At 41.3% G+C, this 19,847-nt stretch overlaps 1 protein-coding gene across 3 annotated transcripts in view; it reads right to left on the bottom strand.

Annotated features, from left to right (window-relative positions):
- The window catches only part of EXOC2 (exocyst complex component 2), a 191,481-nt gene that overhangs the window by 167,666 nt on the left and 3,968 nt on the right, over positions 1-19,847 (bottom strand). The window lies entirely within an intron of this gene.

Raw genomic sequence — 19,847 nt, 5'->3', positions numbered from 1 at the left:
AAAATTGCATAGATGAAACAGTCAAATATAAAACGGCACTTCAATACATGCCATGCTACATTTGCATCAAAATATCCAGCGGGGGACAGCAGGAAGAAAGCATGTCAAGAGCTACTGTGCAGAGAGCAAGATAGTCAGCAGCAACTCTGTGTTTGGACCCAAAAGGTGACTGGAATTTGGCTAGCTATGCTGGTGCTTTAGCAATTCTGAAAAATGGAAAGCCATTCACAGATGAAAGTATGTCAAAACATTAATGCTTGATATTGCCAATGAACTTTTTGACGACTTTTCGGATAAAGACAAGATAATCAAACGAACAAAAGACATGTCTCTGTCGGCAAGAACTGTTCATGACTGTATCGTCATGATGGCAAATCAAATTGAGGCAACACAAGTGAAAGACATAAATGCAGCACCATTGTTTTCTCTTGCTTTGGTGAGTCAACAGCCGTAAGCCATTTATCCCAGTTCAGCGTGATTGCAAGGTATGCTGTCGGTGACACACTACCTGAGGAAAGTTTGCTGTTTTGCCTATGAAAGAGACAACAAGAGGGGAGGATTTATTCAAGTCTTACACTGAGTTCGCTAAAGAAAAAAATCTACCGATGAATAAACTTATTTCGGTATGTACTGATGGTGCTCCGTGCATGGTGGGGAAAAACAGAGGATTCGTAGCACTTCTTCGTGAACATGAAAAGAGACCCATCCTAAGTTTTCACTACATCCTACATCAGGAGGCACTTTGTGCTCAGATGTGTGGTGAGCAGCGTGGTGAGGTGATGTCGGTGGTCATTCAGGTGGTCAACTTTATTGTTGCCCGAGCTTTAAATGATCGCCAGTTTAAAACACTGCTGGATGAAGTTGGGAATAATTATCCTGCTATGCTTCTGCACAGCAATGTGCATTGGTTGTCAAGAGGGAAGGTGCTCAGCCCTTTTGCGGCTTGTCTGAGCAAAATCTGGACTTTTCTTGAAATGAAAACTGTCAAGCACCCTGAGTTAACTAACACTGAGTGGCTCCTGAAGTTTTACTATCTCATGGACATGACTGAACATCTGAACCAGCTCAATGTGAAAATGCAAGGCATTGGAAATACAGTCTTATCCCTTCAACAAGCAGTGTTTTAATTTGAAAACAAGCTGGAACTCTTCATCGCGGACACTGAAACAGGTTGTTGACTACACTTTGAAAAACTGGGAGAGTTTAAAGATGCATGCACAGCAAGTGACACTTCTCAACATCTTAATCTCCAGCAGCTAGCAGGCTTCACATCTAATCTCCTGCAGTCATTCAAAGAGCGCTTTGGAGAATTTTGTGAGCGCACTTGTCTTTTTAAGTTCATCAACCATCCACATGAGTGTGCAGTGGACAGCACCGACCTGAGTTACATCCCCAGTGTCTCCATTAGAGGTTTTGAGCTAAAAGCTGCTGACCTGAAGGCCTCAGACATGTGGGTGAATAAGTTAAAGACACTGAATGAAGATTTGGAAAGACTTGCACGACAGCAAGCAGAGTTGGTGAGCAAACACAAGTGGGGAGAAATGAAAAAATTTCAACCCGCAGACCAGCTGATTGTCAAAACTTGAAATGCACTTCCCGTCACATACCACACACTGCAGCATGTGAGTATTGCTGTACTGATAATGTTTGGCTCTACGTATGCATGACATCTAAAGAACCTTAAGACCAACCTACAATCATGTTTAATAGATGGAAGTCTCAACGCCTGCATGAAGCTTAACCTCACCACGCATCAACCAGACTACAAAGCCATCAGCAAAACCATGCAGTACCAGAAGTCACATTAATGGTAAAGAAGTACTTTATTCATCATTGGTTAGCAACAGCATAACAACGTTATTAAAAAGAATTCAGAGACTTATTGTACTTTAAAAGTGTTGGTCTTACATAAAATGCACACATTTACTTGTATTTAGTGTTAAACATATTGTATGGCTCTCACAGAATTACATTTTTAAATATGTGGCATTCATGGCTCTCTAGGCCAAAAAAGTTCCTGACCCCTGATCTGTTGTTGAAAATTTCACTATGTCATTGTTTCTTATGGCTGACTAGTATTCCATTGTGTGTGTGTGTGTAATGTAAATAATGCTGCAATGAACATGGGGGTGTATGTGTCTCTACATACTAATGTTTTCGAGTTTTGCAGGTAGAGGGATTGCTGGGTCATATGATAATTCTATTCTTGATTTTTTGAGGAACCACCATACTTTCTTCCATAATAGTCATTCTAATTTGCATTCCCAACAGCAGTGAATGAGGGTTCCTTTTTCTCCACAGCCTAACACTTGTTATTTTCTGTCTTGTTGATAATAGCCAATCTAACAGGGGTGAGGTGGTATCTCATTATAGTTTACATTTTCATTTCTCTAATAGCTAGTGAAGATGAGCATCTTTTCATATACCTGTTGGCCATCTACGTATCCTCTTGGGAAAAGTATCTGTTCAGGTCCTCTCCCCACTTTTTAATTGGATGGTTTGCTTGTTTGTTGATGAGCTTTTTGAGTTCTTTATATGTAGTATTTTGAATATTAAACTCTTACAAGAGCTGTTGTTTGCAAATATCCCCATTTAGTTGGCTGCCTATATGTTTTGTTGTCAGTTTCTTTTGCTGTGCAGCTTATTTTGATGTAGTCTCAATTTCATTTATTTTTGCCTTTACTTCCCTTGCGTTTGGGGTCAAATTCATAAATTGTTCTCTACAGCCAAGGTCCATGAGTTTAGTACCTATGTTTTCTTCTATGAAATTTATAGTTTTAGGTCTTATATTTAGGTCTTGGATACATTTTGAATTAATTTTTGTTCAGGGGAACAAACTGTAGTCAAGTTTCATTCTTTTGCATGTGGTTTTCCAATTTTCCCACACAACTTATTGAAGAGGTTTTCTTTTCACCACTGCGTGCTTTTGGCTACTTTGTCGAAGATGAGTTGTCCATATAAATGTTGTTATATTTCTGGGCTCTCGATTCCGTTCCATTGGTCTGCATATCTGTTTTTCTGCCAATACCATGTTTTGATTATCGTGACTCTAGTATAATTTGAAGTCAGGTAGTGTGATACCTCCAGTGTTATTTTTCCTCAGGATTGCTTTGGCTAGTAGAGGTTTTTTATGGTTCATACCAACCTGGTAATTTATTGTTCTAGTTCTTTAAAGAATGACATTGGAATTTTGATGGGGATTGCATTAAATTTATATATTGCTTTTTATATGGCCATTTTATATATTGCTATATATATGGCCATTTTAACTATGTTGATTCTTCCAATCCATGAACATGTAATATTTTTCCATTTCATTGTGAATTTTTCCATTTCTTTCAATAATGTTTTGTAGTTTTCATTATATAGGTCCTTCACATTCTTTGTTAAGTTTATTCTTAGGTACTTTATTTTTTTTATTGCAATTGTAAAAGGAATTGGCTTTTTTTAGTTCATTTTCCAAAATTTCATTGTTGGCATATAGAAATGCATTAGACTTCTGCATATCAATTTTGTATCCATTGTATTAGCTAAACTTGCGACTTCAGTCTTCAATTCATGTATTGTTCTTCATCTCTGTTTTTAAAGTTTCAATCTCCTTGGTGAGGTATTTGTTTTGTTTATTAATTTCTGGGTTCATTAAGTTATTGTTTTCTGAACTCATTAAGTTGCCTATTGGTGTCTTCTTGCACCTTGTTGAGTATTTTCAGAACTTCAATTATGAATTCTCTATTATTTAACTCCAAGGCTTCCATGTGATGGAGCTTCTTTTCATTTTCTTTCTGAAATACTTCTCTGTCTTGTGTAGCCATGATATTCAATTTCTTCTTCCTCAATGGCATCTGGGAATGGTATTGTTAAGAACCCTAACAAAAAAAAAAACTAAAAAAATTGAAAATATAAAAAAAATAAAATATAAAAAAATTTTAAATTATGACAAGAAAAACAAACACAGGAAAAGAGATTGAAAGCAAACAAGAAAATCAAAAACAAAACACCCATGAAAAGAGGAAAAAAAATATAAAAATTTTAAAAATGAAATTCAAAAATGAAAAAATAAGGGAGAAAAAAATAAAATTTTGGTTTTGAGAAATTTCTTCCAGTAGGTGTCACTGTATTACAACTTTTAGCTCTGTGAAGTTTCTGGGCTATCCATTGAGATGTTACTGTAACACTGCTGGGTGGTGCGTGTTGTGTGAGCTTTATGGCTTCAGCTCTACAGCTTTGGCTTTACTGCTTCAGCTTTCCAGGTTTATGGGTCTAACAATGGTGATCTTAGGCTTACAGGTGCTCCTTCCCACGTCTCAACAGACCTGGGTACTGGACATGGAACACCTACGTTTTTCAGGGGAGAGTGGCTCTGGAGAGCTAGTTGTGGTGTTTGTCTCTGCCACTCTCCATTCCGCAAGGTGAGGGAGGCGGAACCTGGGAGGCTGTGGGACTACACTTTAGTTTTCTTTGTCTCTGCTGAGTGCAGGCTGCAGACTGGGGGAACACTTACCATGACACTACACTCTGACCGCTTTGGTTTATCTCCCCCTCTGCCCCTCTCTCTCACCACTCCTCCCGACAGAAGGAGACCCAGTCACTCTGAGTTTCCCTCTCTGTATCCCTCAGACAAAATCCAGAGAGCCTGAGCTTCCCTCATCCCTGTAGTGCAGCAGAGAAGAAAAAACCCAATCATTCTAGGTTTGCCTCCTCTCCTCTCCAAATCCCACCAAGATTGTGTTTTATCTTCTGCCCCCTTTTCACTCCATCCCACCATTAGTACATTCGGGGCGTGGAACTTTCAGGCACACCTGCAAGCCCAGCTGCATTATAGTTGTTCAATGCATTAATTAAAGTTGTTCAATTTGTTGAAATTTCAAGGGGAGAGGTCAGGAGTATCTCTATGCCATCATTACTCTAACATCATCTCCGCAGCATTATTTTCAATAGTCAAGATGTGGAAGCAGCTTAGGTGAATGGATAAAGAAGATATGGTACAGCCTAACCAGGCGGTAGCGCAGTGGAAAGAGCATCAGCCTAGGATATGGAGGACCCAGATTTAAAACCCCAACCCCAACCCCAATCACCAGCTTGAGCATGGGCTCACCGACTTGACTGTGGGGTCACTGGCTTGAGCATGGGATCATAGATATGACACCATGGTCACTGGCTTGTGCCCAAAGGTCACTGGCTTGAAGGTCATCAGCTTGAGCAAGGGTAACTCGCTCTGCTAGAGCTCCCTGGCCAAGGCACATATGAGAACACAATCAATGAACAACTAGGGTGCCACAATGAAGAATTGGTGCTTCTCATCTCTCTCTCTCACTTCCTTTCCGTCTGTCCTTGTCTGTCCCTCTCTCTATCTCTGTCTCACTTAAAATACACAAACACACACACACACACATAGTGGAATATTAGCCATAAAAAAGAATAACTTCTTGCCATTTGTGACAATATGAATGGATCTAGAGGGTATTAAGCTAAATGAAATAAGTCAGACAAAGACAAATAGCATATTATTTCACTTAGATGTGGAATCTAAATAAAGAAAATAAACAGAACAGAAATGAACTCAAGCCTGGCGTATGGAAGTACCTGGTTCTATTCCCAGTCAGAGCACACAGGAGAAGTGACCATCTGTTTCTCCACCCCTCCGCACCCCCCTTCTTCTCCTATAGCCATGGCTCAAATGGTTTGAACAAGTTGGCCCCAGGTACTGAGGATGGCTCCATGGCCTCACCTCCGGTACTAAAATAGCAGCAGCCCCAGATGGGCAGAGCATCAGCCCCAGACAGGGGTTGCTGGGTGAATCCTTGTCAGGGTGCATGCAGGAGTCTGTCTCTCTGCCTCCCTGACTCTCACTTAATTAAAAATAAAAAGAAATGAAAAAAATGAACTCATAGAACAAATTAATGGTTGCCCAATGTTAGAGTGGTTGGGGTGATGTGTAAATAAGGTCAAAGAGATGAGGAAGTACAAATTTCCAGTTGTAAAAAGTCAAGGGGATATAAAACACAGCATAAATATGTAATATAGTCAATACTATCATAACTATGTATGGTTCAAGATGGGTGATCAGAGTGCTTATTCATAAGGTACAAAATATATATCTAATCACTATGTTGTATACCTAAAACTGATATAATATTGTATGTCAACCATAAATAAAAAATATTTTTTTAAAAAAGACTCTCTACCAGCAAAAGGATTATAACTTGCTGAGTGCCCAAATGAAAGCTAGTATTTTTTAGCAATAAAGTATTTTTAATTAAGGTACATACATTGCTTTTTTTGTATAATGCTATTACACACTTAAGAGACTACAGTATAAACATAACTGGTAAACCAAAAAAGTCTCTGTGGCACACTTTATTGTGGTGATCTAGACCAAATCCACAATATCTCCAAGAATGTCTGTAAAATATATATATATTTTTTAGTTTATATATAAACTATATATGTGCATGTATATACGATATATATTTAACACATATATATATTTAGCTAACCATTTAAAATTTTAGAACACTTCCAGAAATTCTTTCTATACATATTAAAATTACATAAAACTATATAATATATTATATGAAGCTTCCATGGGACAATCTGTAAACCAGATATTTGGGGAAATTGCAGCTTGCCTATCAAGTGATCTTTTCTAAACTAAAGCGTACTGTGAGGAAAGGGAATATCTGCCCAACTGATGTCTCTTGCCCAAGCACCAAGAGCTTCAATAAAAACGTGACACTTGTCCAAAACCTGGAGGCCTCAGGTCTGAACTTGTGCTTGATGGCTACCATCTTTCTGTAGCAAAGCCAAGTTAGCACCAGCATCACTCCTGCCCCCTTAGGAGGACAGCCTGCAAGTCCAGATGCAAGGAATCCAGGTCTATCACCTCAGATGGCTATTGCTTAGAAACTATCAGCTCCTCAAAACACACCCAACACTTAAAAAAGGCTCCAAACCTGGCAAAAATCAATGATGGACTCTTTCATGTAATGGATCCAGTGGAAATCCAAGCTCTGAACTAGTAATTCATATGAACATTTTCTGCTTGCACAAATATAACATATGCATATTTTTAATTAGCATAGATAATTACATATTCATAAATATATTGTTATATAATTTTTAATATATTATTTTAAAACATACAGAAAAGATGCCTGGAAGTAAGCATTCTAAAATGCTCAATGGTTTTATTAATAGTGATAAAATTACCAGAGATTAAACAGTTTACCTAAAGTCACAGCTAGTAAGTGGCAGAGTTAGGATTCAAAACCAGGCTTTAGCTCTATACTATTCTAATCCTCTATGTGATTTTTTTTTCACTTTTTATTATGGAAATTTTAACTACACCTAAAAGAAGAGAGACTAGCATAAGGAGCCTCCATTTTCCCATTACCCAGCTTCAATGTTTTGTCTCTTGTTCCAACTACCTCTCCTCAATACATTTTTATGTTGTTGTTGAGGGAGTACTTTAAAGTAAACCCCAAATAAATAATTTCAACCATAAAATATTTTAGTTTGTGTCACTACAATGGACTCTGCACCCAGCCCAAGTTCATTCCTTCTATATTGTCTCAAAAATCATGTCACAGTTGATGTATTAAGATTCTAACCAATGTTTAGATGGAGGAGAGGGGAGGAGAAGGGAGAGAGGAGGAGAAGGTTGGAGAAGGGAGGAGAGGGGAGGAGAAGGAAGAAGGGAGGAGAAGGGAGGGGAGGGGAGGAAAGGGGAGGAGAAGGGAGGAGAGGGGAGGAGAAGGAAGAAGGGAGGAGAAGGGAGGAGAAGGGAGGAGAGGGCAGAGGAGAGGAGAAGGGAAGAGAAGAGGGGAGAAAAAGGGAGGAGAAGGGAGGAAAAGGGAGGAGAGGGAGGAGAAGGAAGGAGAGGGGAGGAGAGGGGAGGAACAGGAAGAAGGGAGGAGAAGGGAGGAGAGCAGAGGAGAAGGGAGAAGAAGGGAGGAGAGAAGAAGGGAGGAGAGGAGAAGGGAGGAGGAGGGAAAGAAGGGGAAAGGAAGGGGGAAAGGAAGGGAGAAAAGAAGGGGAAAGGAAGGGGGAAAGGAAGGGGAGAAGAAAGGGGAGGGGAGAGGAAGGGAGGGGAAGGGAGGAGAGGGGAGGGGAGGGGAGAGAAGGAGAGAGAAGAGGAGGGGAGGGGAGGGGACTGGATTCAGTTGTAGAGGTGGGAGCTCTCAGAGAGGACAGCCTACATTGCTTGGCAATCTTTTCCTGGCATTTTGCTTTGGCCTCCTTCATTCTCTTGGCCAAAAGATTAGCATATTCGGCAGCCTCCTCATTATTTTTCTTAGTACACTGTTTCTTCTTTCAGAGCAATACAGCAGTATTTGTGTTGCAGGACACATGGAGTAACAAGACACTGAATCTTGCACAATGAATTACTTGCATAATGAATTACCGGAAAATCAGAAATTCTAATGTATAGAGTCAGATCTTTAATACTGTGTCCCCCTTTTACCAAAAAATACTTTAAATGTAGAGTTTTACCCCTCATACATCTCTGCATTAGAAAAATACTTAAATTTTATGAAAAACTAAGCCAAAACTGATTTTAAGTTTAATGATTAAATTTAAAACCACATATATTGATAAAAAAAAGGGAGTAGGTACTGAGAATTTAAGATTCCAACTTTTCAGTTATAAAAAATAAAGTCTAAATAAAGACTAATTTCTTTTCTTAGATTTAAAGATGAACTTACATTCAACAGAGATGAATTTGGAAATAATTTTTTTAAATGCTGCCAATGCCTGACCTGTGGTGGCACAGTGCATAAAGTGTCAACCTAATCTGCTGAGATCACTAGTTTGAAATCCCAAGCTCACCCCATCAAGGCACATATGAGATGCAACTACTATAAGTTGATGCTTCCCACTCCTCCCAACCTTCTCTTTCTCCTCTCTCTAAAAACCAATAAATAAAATCTTTAAAAAATAATTCAAAAATAAAATGCTGCCAAGGTGTTGTAGCTCTATATAAAGTTTCTCTACCTTTGCAAAAAAATCAACTGTTCTTGAGAGTAACTCCCACTTTAGTTACCTAGTATAAAACACTGCTATTTTTCCTGCTCATTGTCCATTCCTGAAGGATTTTGCCCAATAAAATGAAGTAGACATAAAGGTATTTGGTTCAATCAGGATTCATTGCTTTAGAATTTATTAGAATTTAATAAATAAATTAGATCAAATTTTAAACAAGTATCAATGACACTGGTAACAATGACAAAAGTAACAATGAAACTTAGAAAGCTGGCTAGAGGGTCCTACATGACTGACCACTGCTGCAAAGGGCTGGTTGACTGACAGATAATACTCACACATGGCATTTCTATCAAATACAAACCTAGAGCATTTCACAGCTCCTGTTAAATATTTCTGAATTTCCAAACATAACTTCAATTCTATATTATACACACACACACACACACATACACAATTTTCACTTGCTAGGTAAAAGACATATGGTAATGTAAAAGATATAAGGTAATGACTGCTACCATGAACATATTCTGCCATGACAAAAACAAATATTTACATCTTGCATGATTACATTTACATGAAAGGTCAAAATATGTAAACTCATAGAAACAGATTAGTTGTGGCTAGAGGAGGGGGAATGGAAAAGGATTGATAGGGTTCAGAGTTTCCTTTTGGAGTGATAAAAATGATCCAGAATTAGTGTTGATATATTAATTTTGCTTCAGAAATTTGGGGAGCATTAGATTATCATTATCACCACAAACATAATACAAAAGAGAAAAAAGGATGCAAGAGAAAATACAGGATAACTTTTTTTTTTTTTAAATCTGACACTACTAAATTCCTAATTCGCACTGATTCAAGATCAAGTAAGACGAAGGAAAACCATGGCAAGAACTGAAAGCATTAAGGGAAGAGAGGAAGGCTTTATACCCTAAGTGATGCAAACTGACTTTCTTTATAGTCACATGCGGCATAACAGTAGCACCATAAGATTAAAATGGGGCTGAAAATTTCCTATTACCTAGTGACAGCATTAGCCTTTGTAACATCTTACTACAATGCATTACTGATGTGTTTGTGGTGACGCCAGTGTAAACCAATTTACTGCGCTACCAGTCACATAAAATATAGCACATACAATTATGCACAGTATGCAGTACTTGTTGTTTTATAAATTTAGTTTGGCCTAAATATACAGTGTTTATAAAGTCTACAGTAGTGCACAGTAATGTCCTAGGCGTTCACATTCACTTACCACTCACTCCTAAATGCCAGTCCTGCAAGCTCCCTTCATGATAAGTGCCCGACACAGGTATGACAATTTACCTTTTCTATGTTTAATACCATTGTGTTCCAGTTGCTTCAGTATTCAATACAGTAATATGCTATACAGATTAGTAGGCTAGGAGCAATAGCTATACCATATAGCCTATATGTGTAATAAACTATAACATGTAAGTTTGTGCAAGTGCATTCTGTGATGTCACACAAAGACAAACTTGCCTAATGACACATTTCTCAGAACACATTCCCACCATTAAGTGCACAAGACTGTACTGAAATTTGGGGTTAAAAGTAGGGAGAAAAGAAAGACAACAATAAGCTACACATATTAACTCCTCTGGAAATGTCAGTGGCTTAGACTTCTTGTCGTGAACAATCATCAATAACACAATTCCTTTTGAGAAAAACTTGTAGGGAAGACAGGAAACAAAGAAACTATATTATACAAAATCCCAACTGATACTGAGTCTATACATGTTGTGGGGCAGCAGTGTTAGGCTTGTTCGCGGGTTTACGGGCTGCAAGCACTTTGCTTGATTAGTGCGTGAGCACGTGGCAGAGGCACGTGTTCATAGCCTAGGTAAGGCTTTGGGGGCTTCCCCTGGGTGGTGATTCTCCCAGATCGCTCTCCCGCCATCGTAGGTGCGATTTTCCTTGTCCCTTGCCCTTACTGTGAGTAGCAGATTTTCCTTTATTAGCTCTTCCCCTAATTTGTTGTTTATTTGCTCACCTGTCTTTGTGAGCCTCCAATAAACAGGTATGGCCTGACATTTTACAGCTCAGCAGTTTCTCTACCATCTGCCTGAATCTAATGGGAACCTGCCTGGCCTCGGCCACTGGCATTACATCTAGTGTAGTGGGCAGGGTTCGGAGCAGATGGGTATGGAGCCGCCGACACCCTTGAAGGGTGGGGAGTGGTCGCTGTTCTCCAGCATATGGTTCCCCGTGGCTGTCCTTTTGGGGCCACAGGCCGGGTGGTTTTTACAGTCCTGTAAGAGGAAACCAAGAGCTCTGTGTGAGAGGCAGTCCGAGATCAAAAGCTCCAGGATGAGCTGCAGACTGAGCAGCAACAATGGCACAAGCTGGAACAGTCACTGGAGAAAGAGCTGCAGATCTGAGAACTGCATGGCAGGTTGCAGGCTGAAAATCAGCAACAGCGTGAACTGGAGCCAGCACTGAAGAAGGAGGCCGAATGGGTCTGAGAGTTGCATTGTGAGGTGCAGGCAGAACACCAATGGCGCCTGGAACTGGAGCAGTCTCTGGAGAAGGAATTACAGGTTCACGAGTTGCGGTTTGCCCAGGAAGCTGAACACTGGCAGCAACAGCTGTTAGAGAAACTGCAGGTTCAGGAGCTCAAGAGTCAGCATCAGGCTGAGAGCCAGCAGCCACAAGAGACAAAGCAGGCACGGAAGATGGAGTTGCATTCCTGCTGGCAAAGTGGCTCTGAGTTGGCGGGAGCAGGCATTTCTGATTTCTCCTCTTCTGAGGGGAACGGTTGGCTGCAACTGCCATCCACAGACTCAGAGCTAAGCCAGTGGTCACCAAGAAGGTAAAATTTCAGCAGCAAAGAGTCACTCAGGGGCAACCACCATGTGGTCCAGCCCTACACCCAGGCAGGGCTGTTGGAGTTGGGTGCACAATTCAGGAAGAATCCCATAGAGCCGCTGGCAGCCTGGTTACTGAGGCTGTGGGACATGGGGAGTGGATGTTGTCATGCTCTCCGGAACAGAGATGGAGAAATTGCCACCATTTCCACACACTCCTCCTTGAGGCAGCGTCTTCAAAACTGCCATGACAACCCAGGAAACCAGACTGTATAAGAATGGGCGATGGCTGCCATTCGTACAGTCTAGCAGAATACTGGAGAATTGCTGGGGGCAGTGAGTCAGTGGCAGTGCCATAGTGAGTAAGTAAAGGTCCTTAGGAACTAGGTATGAAGAATGCTGTTTTCCACCCGGGGTCCTGTGGACCAGACGAGGAAGTGTTTACGGCCAGCATGCAAGGATTTCATCCTCTGCAGTGCCCCATCAGCCCTTTCTGGTTCACTAGTGGCTATCCTAGATCCTTATGTGGGAGAGCCTATCAATGCAGTTACACAGATTTGGGGAGCAGATTTAGGGGAGCTAGAGGTAGCACGGAATCACAAAACTGTGAGGGATGCTGCCTGTGCTGCCCCTCTGACCAACAAGAGGAACAGACCTGTGAAAGTTACCCAAACACATATGCGGGTAGATTTAATTGCGGCTGGGGCAGATATGGAGAAACTGGATGGGGCTTGTGGCAACAAACAGAACACCTGCAGCAACATACTGGGTTTTGGTCCCAACTATGGAAAGGTGCTGAAGTCCGTTACTCATTAGTAGAGAAACAGTTGGCAGCTGTGTATACTGCCCTCCTAGCCACCAGAGCAGGGGTCCCCAAACTTTTTACACAGGGGGCCAGTTCACTGTCCCTCAGACCGTTGGAGGGCCACTACATACAGTGCTCCTCTCACTGACCACCAATGAAAGAGGTGCCCCTTCCGGAAGTGCGGCAGGGGGCCAGATAAATGGCCTCAGGGGGCCGCATGAGGCCCTTGGGCCATAGTTTGGGGACGCCTGCACTAGAGTATTACAATCATAACTCCAGTTACAGACAAGACCACATACCCTATTGCAGGACAGGTGAGAGATTGGGCAACCAAACCTCATAGTGGTACAGCCCAAACATCTACCCTGGCCAAGTGGGGAGCATACTTGCAACAATGCTGTGCTCTTAGCACCAGCCCATTAGCAGAACTGCAGGAAGTCTTGGGTCCAGTCACCTATGCGACCTTAGAGTCAGGTGCAGCTGGGGATCTGGAGGCAGAACCTGAAGTCAGTCCCTACCAGGAGGGGCGAATGCTCATCCTTGAGGATGCCTGGTATACTGATAGTTCTAGCAGCGGCCAACCTGCCAAGTGGATGGCCATAGCTTTCCATCCAGCCATTGAGACTATTTAGATGGACACAGGTATAGACCAAAGCAATCAATGGACAGAATTAAAAGCCATATGGCTAATTGCCCATAATGAACCTTCACCTCTGGTGATCTGTACTGACAGCTGGGCTGTCTATCATGGACTGACCCTTTGAATTGCTACTTGGCACATTAACCAGTGGATGGTAATGCACCATCTGCTATGGGGTCAGGCCATATAACAGGACTTATGGGAAATTGGACACCAGAAGCAGGTGACAGTATACCATGTCATAGGACATGTTCCTCTACCCCAGGGGTCTCAAACTCGGCCCGCTGAACAATTTTGTGCGGCCTGCAGACTAATCCATGAAGTTCAAAATATTTTGGATAAAATTAAGTAAGCCTAGGGGCCTACTTGTATTTTTCATTTCTCTAGCATCCTAGCTAGATATTAGCTTAACAGCAGTTGTGATGCGAACTACAGTTTCTGGTCGTTTTGTGACACAGAGTAAACTGCATGTACGATTGTGCTTGTTGTACTGATTTTCTTTGTTTTCAACTGCAGTGAGAAAAGTGTTGCGTAACAGTTGCCTTTTGTAGACCTAGTGCGGCCCGCCGAATGGCTGTGATCTTGCTCTGCAGCCCACATGCTGAGTTGAGTTTGAGACCCCTGCTCTACCCCATCCTGGGAATGACAAGGCAGACACTTTGGCGAGGGTACAATGGTTGGAGACTGCACCTGTAGGTGATGTGACACAGTGGCTCCACCAGCGTCTGCTCCATGTGGGACAAAAAACAATGTGGGCTTGCCTGTGTCCTATGCAGAGGTACTTGCAGATTGCGAGCAATGTGTAGTGCAGGGGTAGTCAACCTTTTTATACCTACTGCCCATTTTTATATCTCTGTTAGTAGAATTTTTAACTGCCCACACCAGTTCCACAGTAATGGTGATTTATAAAGTAGGGAAGTAACTTTATAAAATTTATAAAGCAGAGTTACAGCCAGTTAAAGCATATAATAATAATTACTTACCAAGTACTTTATGTCGGATTTTCGCTAAGTTTGGCAGAATAAATCTTTATAAAACAACTTACTATAGTTAAATCTATCTTTTTATTTGTACTTTGGTTGCTCCGCTACGGCCCACCATGAAAGCTGGAACGCCCACTAGTAGGCGGTAGGGACCAGGTTGACTACCACTGGTGTGGTGCAGTATATTCCAAGGAGCACCCACAGAAACAACTGGCATTACCTGGCAGATCCAGAGAGGTCATGTTCCACTTACACGGTGGCAAATAGACATCACTGAACCTTTACCAAAGTCGGACGGGTAACAGCATGCAGTCACATGTATAGATACTACCACGGGTCTGCTTGCTCCTTACCCTGCCCATAACCCAGACCAAAGGGCGGTCATACAGGCTCTGGACCACTGGAGTGCTGCGTATGGGCGGCAACTGGTCCTTGAAAGTGACAATGGTACCCATTTCACAGGTTCTATGGTGAGACATGGGCTCAAGATCTAGGAGTGGACTGGAAATACCATGTTCCCTACCACCCACAAATTGCTGGTATCACTGAGTGCTATAATGAAATCTTAAAGTAGGGACTGCAACAGGAAGGGGGCACTAGCTCCCTTACTGGACGGACACGTTGCTTGTGGACAGTACTCCGGATTTTGAATGAGAAACCTCCACGGGGGAGTGGGGGAGGGCAGCTCTGGTGAAGGCCCTCCTGCACTGGGCAGCTGCTCCCATCCAGCTGCAGATACACACCAAGGACGCTTTGCTCAAGCTGGGCTTTGGATAACAGGGCATCATGCTTCTGCCTGCCCCAATAGCACTCCTTAAATGCCAACGGCTTCAATGGACATGGCCCTGGACTGTACAGGCCCCTCACCTTCAATGGGTGACCTTATTGGCACTGTGGGGTAGGGGGCTAGAGGTAGACCTCCAGTTAACTCCCTGGGCAACCAGCACCTGGCCGCTAAGACAGAAGTGTATTATCCCGTGAGTGCTCAGGGAGACAGCATTATGAAGGGCGCCTTTGAAATTTCTCTATGGCCCATAAAGAGTTCTCCCATTCTGCTGCACACAGAACCAGCAGATCCTGGTGAGCAGGACAATAAGGTTTGGTATGCCCACCTGGGGCAGCCTCTGGTACCTGCTACTGTGCTGTCTGCAGACAGAACTCTGGCCTGGATTCTGCCAGAGGGGAACGGTTTGCCTTTCTTGGTGCCGCTGACTGCTCTATCTTTCACCCATAGCTCTGTTTTGTAATTCTGTTGCTGTCTGTACTGTTTTGGTATTTGTAATGTACCACCTCACTCCTCACCCAGGGACCATCATGGAAAAACCCTGTCATGTAGATTGTGAGGCAAACCCTAAAGGGGTAGAACGAGGGGCAGCTGTGTTAGGTTTGCTTGCAGGTTTACCAGCTGCAAGCACTTTGCCTAAATAGTGCGTGAGCACATGGCAGAGGCACGTGTGCACATAGCCAAAGCTATGGGTGCTTCCCTTGGGTGGTGATTCTCCCAAATCGCTCTCCTGCCACCATGAGGTACGGTTTTCCTTGCTCCCTTGTCCTTACTGCGAATAGCAGATTTTCCTTTGTTTATTAGCTCTTCCCCTTTTGTTGTTTATTTGCTCACCTGTCTTTGTGAGCCTCCAATAAAACGGGTATGGCCCGACACTTTCCAGCTCCACAGTGTCTCTACTGTCTGCCCAAATCCAGGGTGAACCTGACTGGCCTCGGCCACTGACATTACAGATGTTTACTGAAATAACAAAGTTCTATACCTTCTCAACAATAATGTTCAGTAATGAAAGATGAATAAAAATCAATAACTACTGCTAAGCCATCTATAATGAAATTAGAAAAAAGATATTGTCCTAAATTTATATTACTGCATTAAAAACAAAGTTACATTTGTCTCAACTTATCAAATCTTTATGATAAAATAAGCCTATTATCACTACTGACAAATATAATAACAGGCCATGCCAAAATCAATGCAGATTCTCAAAAAAAGTCAAGGAATCAACTGTCAGCTTAAATTGGTTAATTTTATTAAAAATGTTAAACATGACAGTATGTCACATAATGCTCAAATTCTTTTATATAAGCATAGTTGGATTAATGGGATCCAAATCTTGTAGAAAAACTTGCCCAATTTCTAAAAATACATCAACTTTGTCACTGATCTTCAATTTTCTGCTTTACTTCTCTAGCTCTACCTCAAAAGAAACTTCTTCAAGGCCATATATCTGACACAGAGAAAGCAAAATAATCACAGCACTCAGCAGTGTCATTAACATTTCTGAGCGGAGAGGGATTCAAACAGGCAGATGCTATGCAAGTGCCTACTGGGAGAGGCCTGATGCAGAGCTGAGACTACACCACAGCTGTGAGGGATTGAGCTGCTAGCTATGGAATCAAGCTTAGGAGGAACTGGGCACAATTCCGGCATCTGAAATAAATTAAAGTAAACAGTCTTGCTCTCTCATCCACCCTGTTAGCAGCCTCTGGGCTGAGTGGAGACCACACACTCAGACCACACAGCGCCAGCTTGAACTCCTCGCACGCAACATCTACAAGCTGTCATTCTGCAGTAGAGAGAGGGGAGGGCTGCGGGAGGGTGGTGGAGGGAATTGGAGAGTGAGAAAAAAGAAGGGAGAAAGGGAAAAACCTCCCTGAGAAAACAAGCTGGTCATGGCCTTGTGAGAGTAGCCTTGACCTGTACTCTCCATACCAATTTAGCCATTGATGAAGGATTAACAAAGCATCCATTTAACATCAATTAGCCTCCTATCAATCACAGGTCAAAAGAGAGAATTACCATTATAAAATCATTTCATTAAAATGAGGAAAGGCCACATTTTCTTATAATTTATAATAATTACTTAAATAAATGCATTTTTTTAAGATTCATATTAGTTTTAACCCGCCTGCCTCTTTTCCTTTAATGAAGCACACAAGATAAATTTAAAGTGTTTCTTCAAAAGAGGTCAGAAAATTTTATTAATTTTATAATTTTCCCGTATTTCATTGTGGCACAATCTTTAATTTCCCAAAATATTTATTGGCAGAATAAAAGACAATTAAAAGCAAATTTAAAAAAAAATTTTTTTTTAAAAGACAGCAAATTACTTTTTTTATATAACTTCAGACTTAAAATACATATAAAAATAACTAGTAGCAGTAACATTAAAGGGAAGAAAAACAGAAAATGTAACCACAAAAATAGCTGTAGAAAATTTTTTTTTCCTATTCAGTTAAGAAGAATTTTGCTGATTTAAATAGTGAGACAAGCCTGACCAGGCAGTGGCAAAGTGGATAGAGCATTGGACTGGGACGCCGAGGACCCAGGTTTGAGACCCCGAGGTCACAAAAGCTCACCAGCCTGGACCCAAGGTCACTGGCTCAAGCAAGGGGTTACTCAGTCTGCTGAAGGCCTGCAGTCAAGGCACATATGAGAAAGCAATCAATGAACAACTAAGGTGTCACAATGCACAATGAAAAACTAATGATTGATGCTTCTTATCTCTCCGTTCCTGTCTGTCTGTCCCTGTCCATCCCTCTCTCTGACTCTCTCTCTGTTAAAAAAGAAACAACAACAAAAAATAAATAAATAAATAAATAAATAGCATACAAAAATCTGAACAAACAAGCGAGCAAGTGTCTCACCAGTCAGGTCCCCAAGAGGCTCAGCTCAGCTAAGGGGATTAAGGCCAGGATTTGGAAATATAAGTTATGATTCACTGACGACTTGGAGAACCTTCACCAAATAGACCAAGGAAAGCCTCCTGACACTAAAACACTATTTTCTTAGATCAAGCCATAGAAAAATAAAAGTTTTCCCTCAAAACACACACACACACAAAAAAAAAATGTTTAAACTCCCAAACCCCACCTCTCCCCATGCTACTCAAACTTGCATCATGAGGGAGCAAATTAGAAAGACTGAATCTCATGAGCCCACTCCAAACCCACTAAGTGAGAATCCATCCACATTTTAGCCATTTATGTGCACATCAATGTTTGAGAAGCACTAGGTAGACTCACCCAGTCCAGAGACATCTTGGAGCCAAAGAACTTCAGAAAAATCTGGTTGCAAAGCTGCCTAGTGAGTTTCAACAATAAAATCATACTCAACTAGTATCTCAGGCCACCCAGAAACATAAAGTACTGAATTCACCATATCTTCAGAGGGTCGCAGCATACCTAACCAAGGATAGACTTGCTTTTTGAGGCTAGGCTAAACTGGCCCCAGAGGGATCTCCCAGAGAAACTGGGAAAAGGGTCTTCAAGAATGGTAATTTACTTCCTTTAGTTTTCTGTAAACTCAGACTCTACTACTTCTGAGCAGGGTCAAAGTTAAGTTATATCACCTCTGCCACACATTTTATAAATCTTGGGCGACAGAGTCATAAACTCTTTGGTCCAGTTTTCTATATTAATCATCTCTCTCCTGCTCCATCTCAAAAATCATGGTAAACAAAAATATAACCATGAACCAACCTGAAAGAATCCATGGGGTACAAATTTGTACTACAAAAGATAAAGCATCCCAGCTTTCTGGCTTTCTCTTTCCTTCGTAACTCCTACAAGCAAAATAAAAATGAAATAGCCCTGGTCAGATAGCTCAGTTGGTTAGAGCGGCATCCCAGCACACCAAGGTTGCTGTTTGATCCCAGTCAGGACACCTACAAGAATCAACCAATGAATGCATGAATAAGTGGAACAACAAATTGATGTTTCTCTCTCTTTTTTTCTCTCCTTTCCTCTTTCTAATATCACTAAACAGATATTAAAAATAAAACTGAAATATACTGTTTTTAAATAAAAGCGTATTTGTTTTAATTCACTTGAAAAACATCCAGTAATTTTTTAAAAAATAACTGATAAATGGCTATCAATTTTTTTTCTTTTATCTTGGGGAGGGGGTATACCTTCACTTCTGCTACAATATTGGGAGGTAAGGGATAAAAGGGAATATACATGAAGTGACAAGGAAAGAATAGTGAAAGCAAGATAGTATACAAGGGAAAAGACTGACAATTTGTCTCTCCAGAGCTCCCACATAACTAACCGGTTGCATAAATACTTGATTACCTGGCTCTTCTCTTAAAACAAGCACTGAATTCCATATTAATTAAAAATGTTAGTTGAAAGTCTCCTTTTTATTCCCCAATAACCATAAATTCTTCTGCCTCCATAGGCTAAGTTTCTTCCTAGAGAGTAACTACCTTTATTACATTTCACAGCCAAAAGCCGTAGGTCTAAAGGTGGCTAGTCCTCTGACTCATTCTACTGGCTAGTGATCACACACACTCCAAAAATGAAACAGGTCAGGCCAAACCCATTTCCCCTCTACTACCCCCACCCCACCCCCGCCAAGAAGTGAAAACAAAAACCTTAAAGAAGAACACTACTTAATGGAAGACAGAAGTAAAAGTAGTTTCATGCAAAAAATATACCATTATTCACTCATCAATCTATTGCCAACAAACAGTACCTGTGTCCCTCCTTATTAGACCTGCACTGGGTGAACAAAATATTACTTCTTTATTAGGAAACATTTTTTTCAGGGGTAAAAAATTGTCTTTTACCCCCAAGACATATAACCTGGACAATAT

The sequence above is a fragment of the Saccopteryx bilineata genome, chromosome 3 (assembly GCF_036850765.1).
Source record: "Saccopteryx bilineata isolate mSacBil1 chromosome 3, mSacBil1_pri_phased_curated, whole genome shotgun sequence".
Taxonomy (NCBI): Eukaryota; Metazoa; Chordata; class Mammalia; order Chiroptera; family Emballonuridae; genus Saccopteryx; species Saccopteryx bilineata.
Note: the sequence above shows the minus strand (reverse complement) of the source record. Positions and strands in the feature narration are given on the sequence as shown.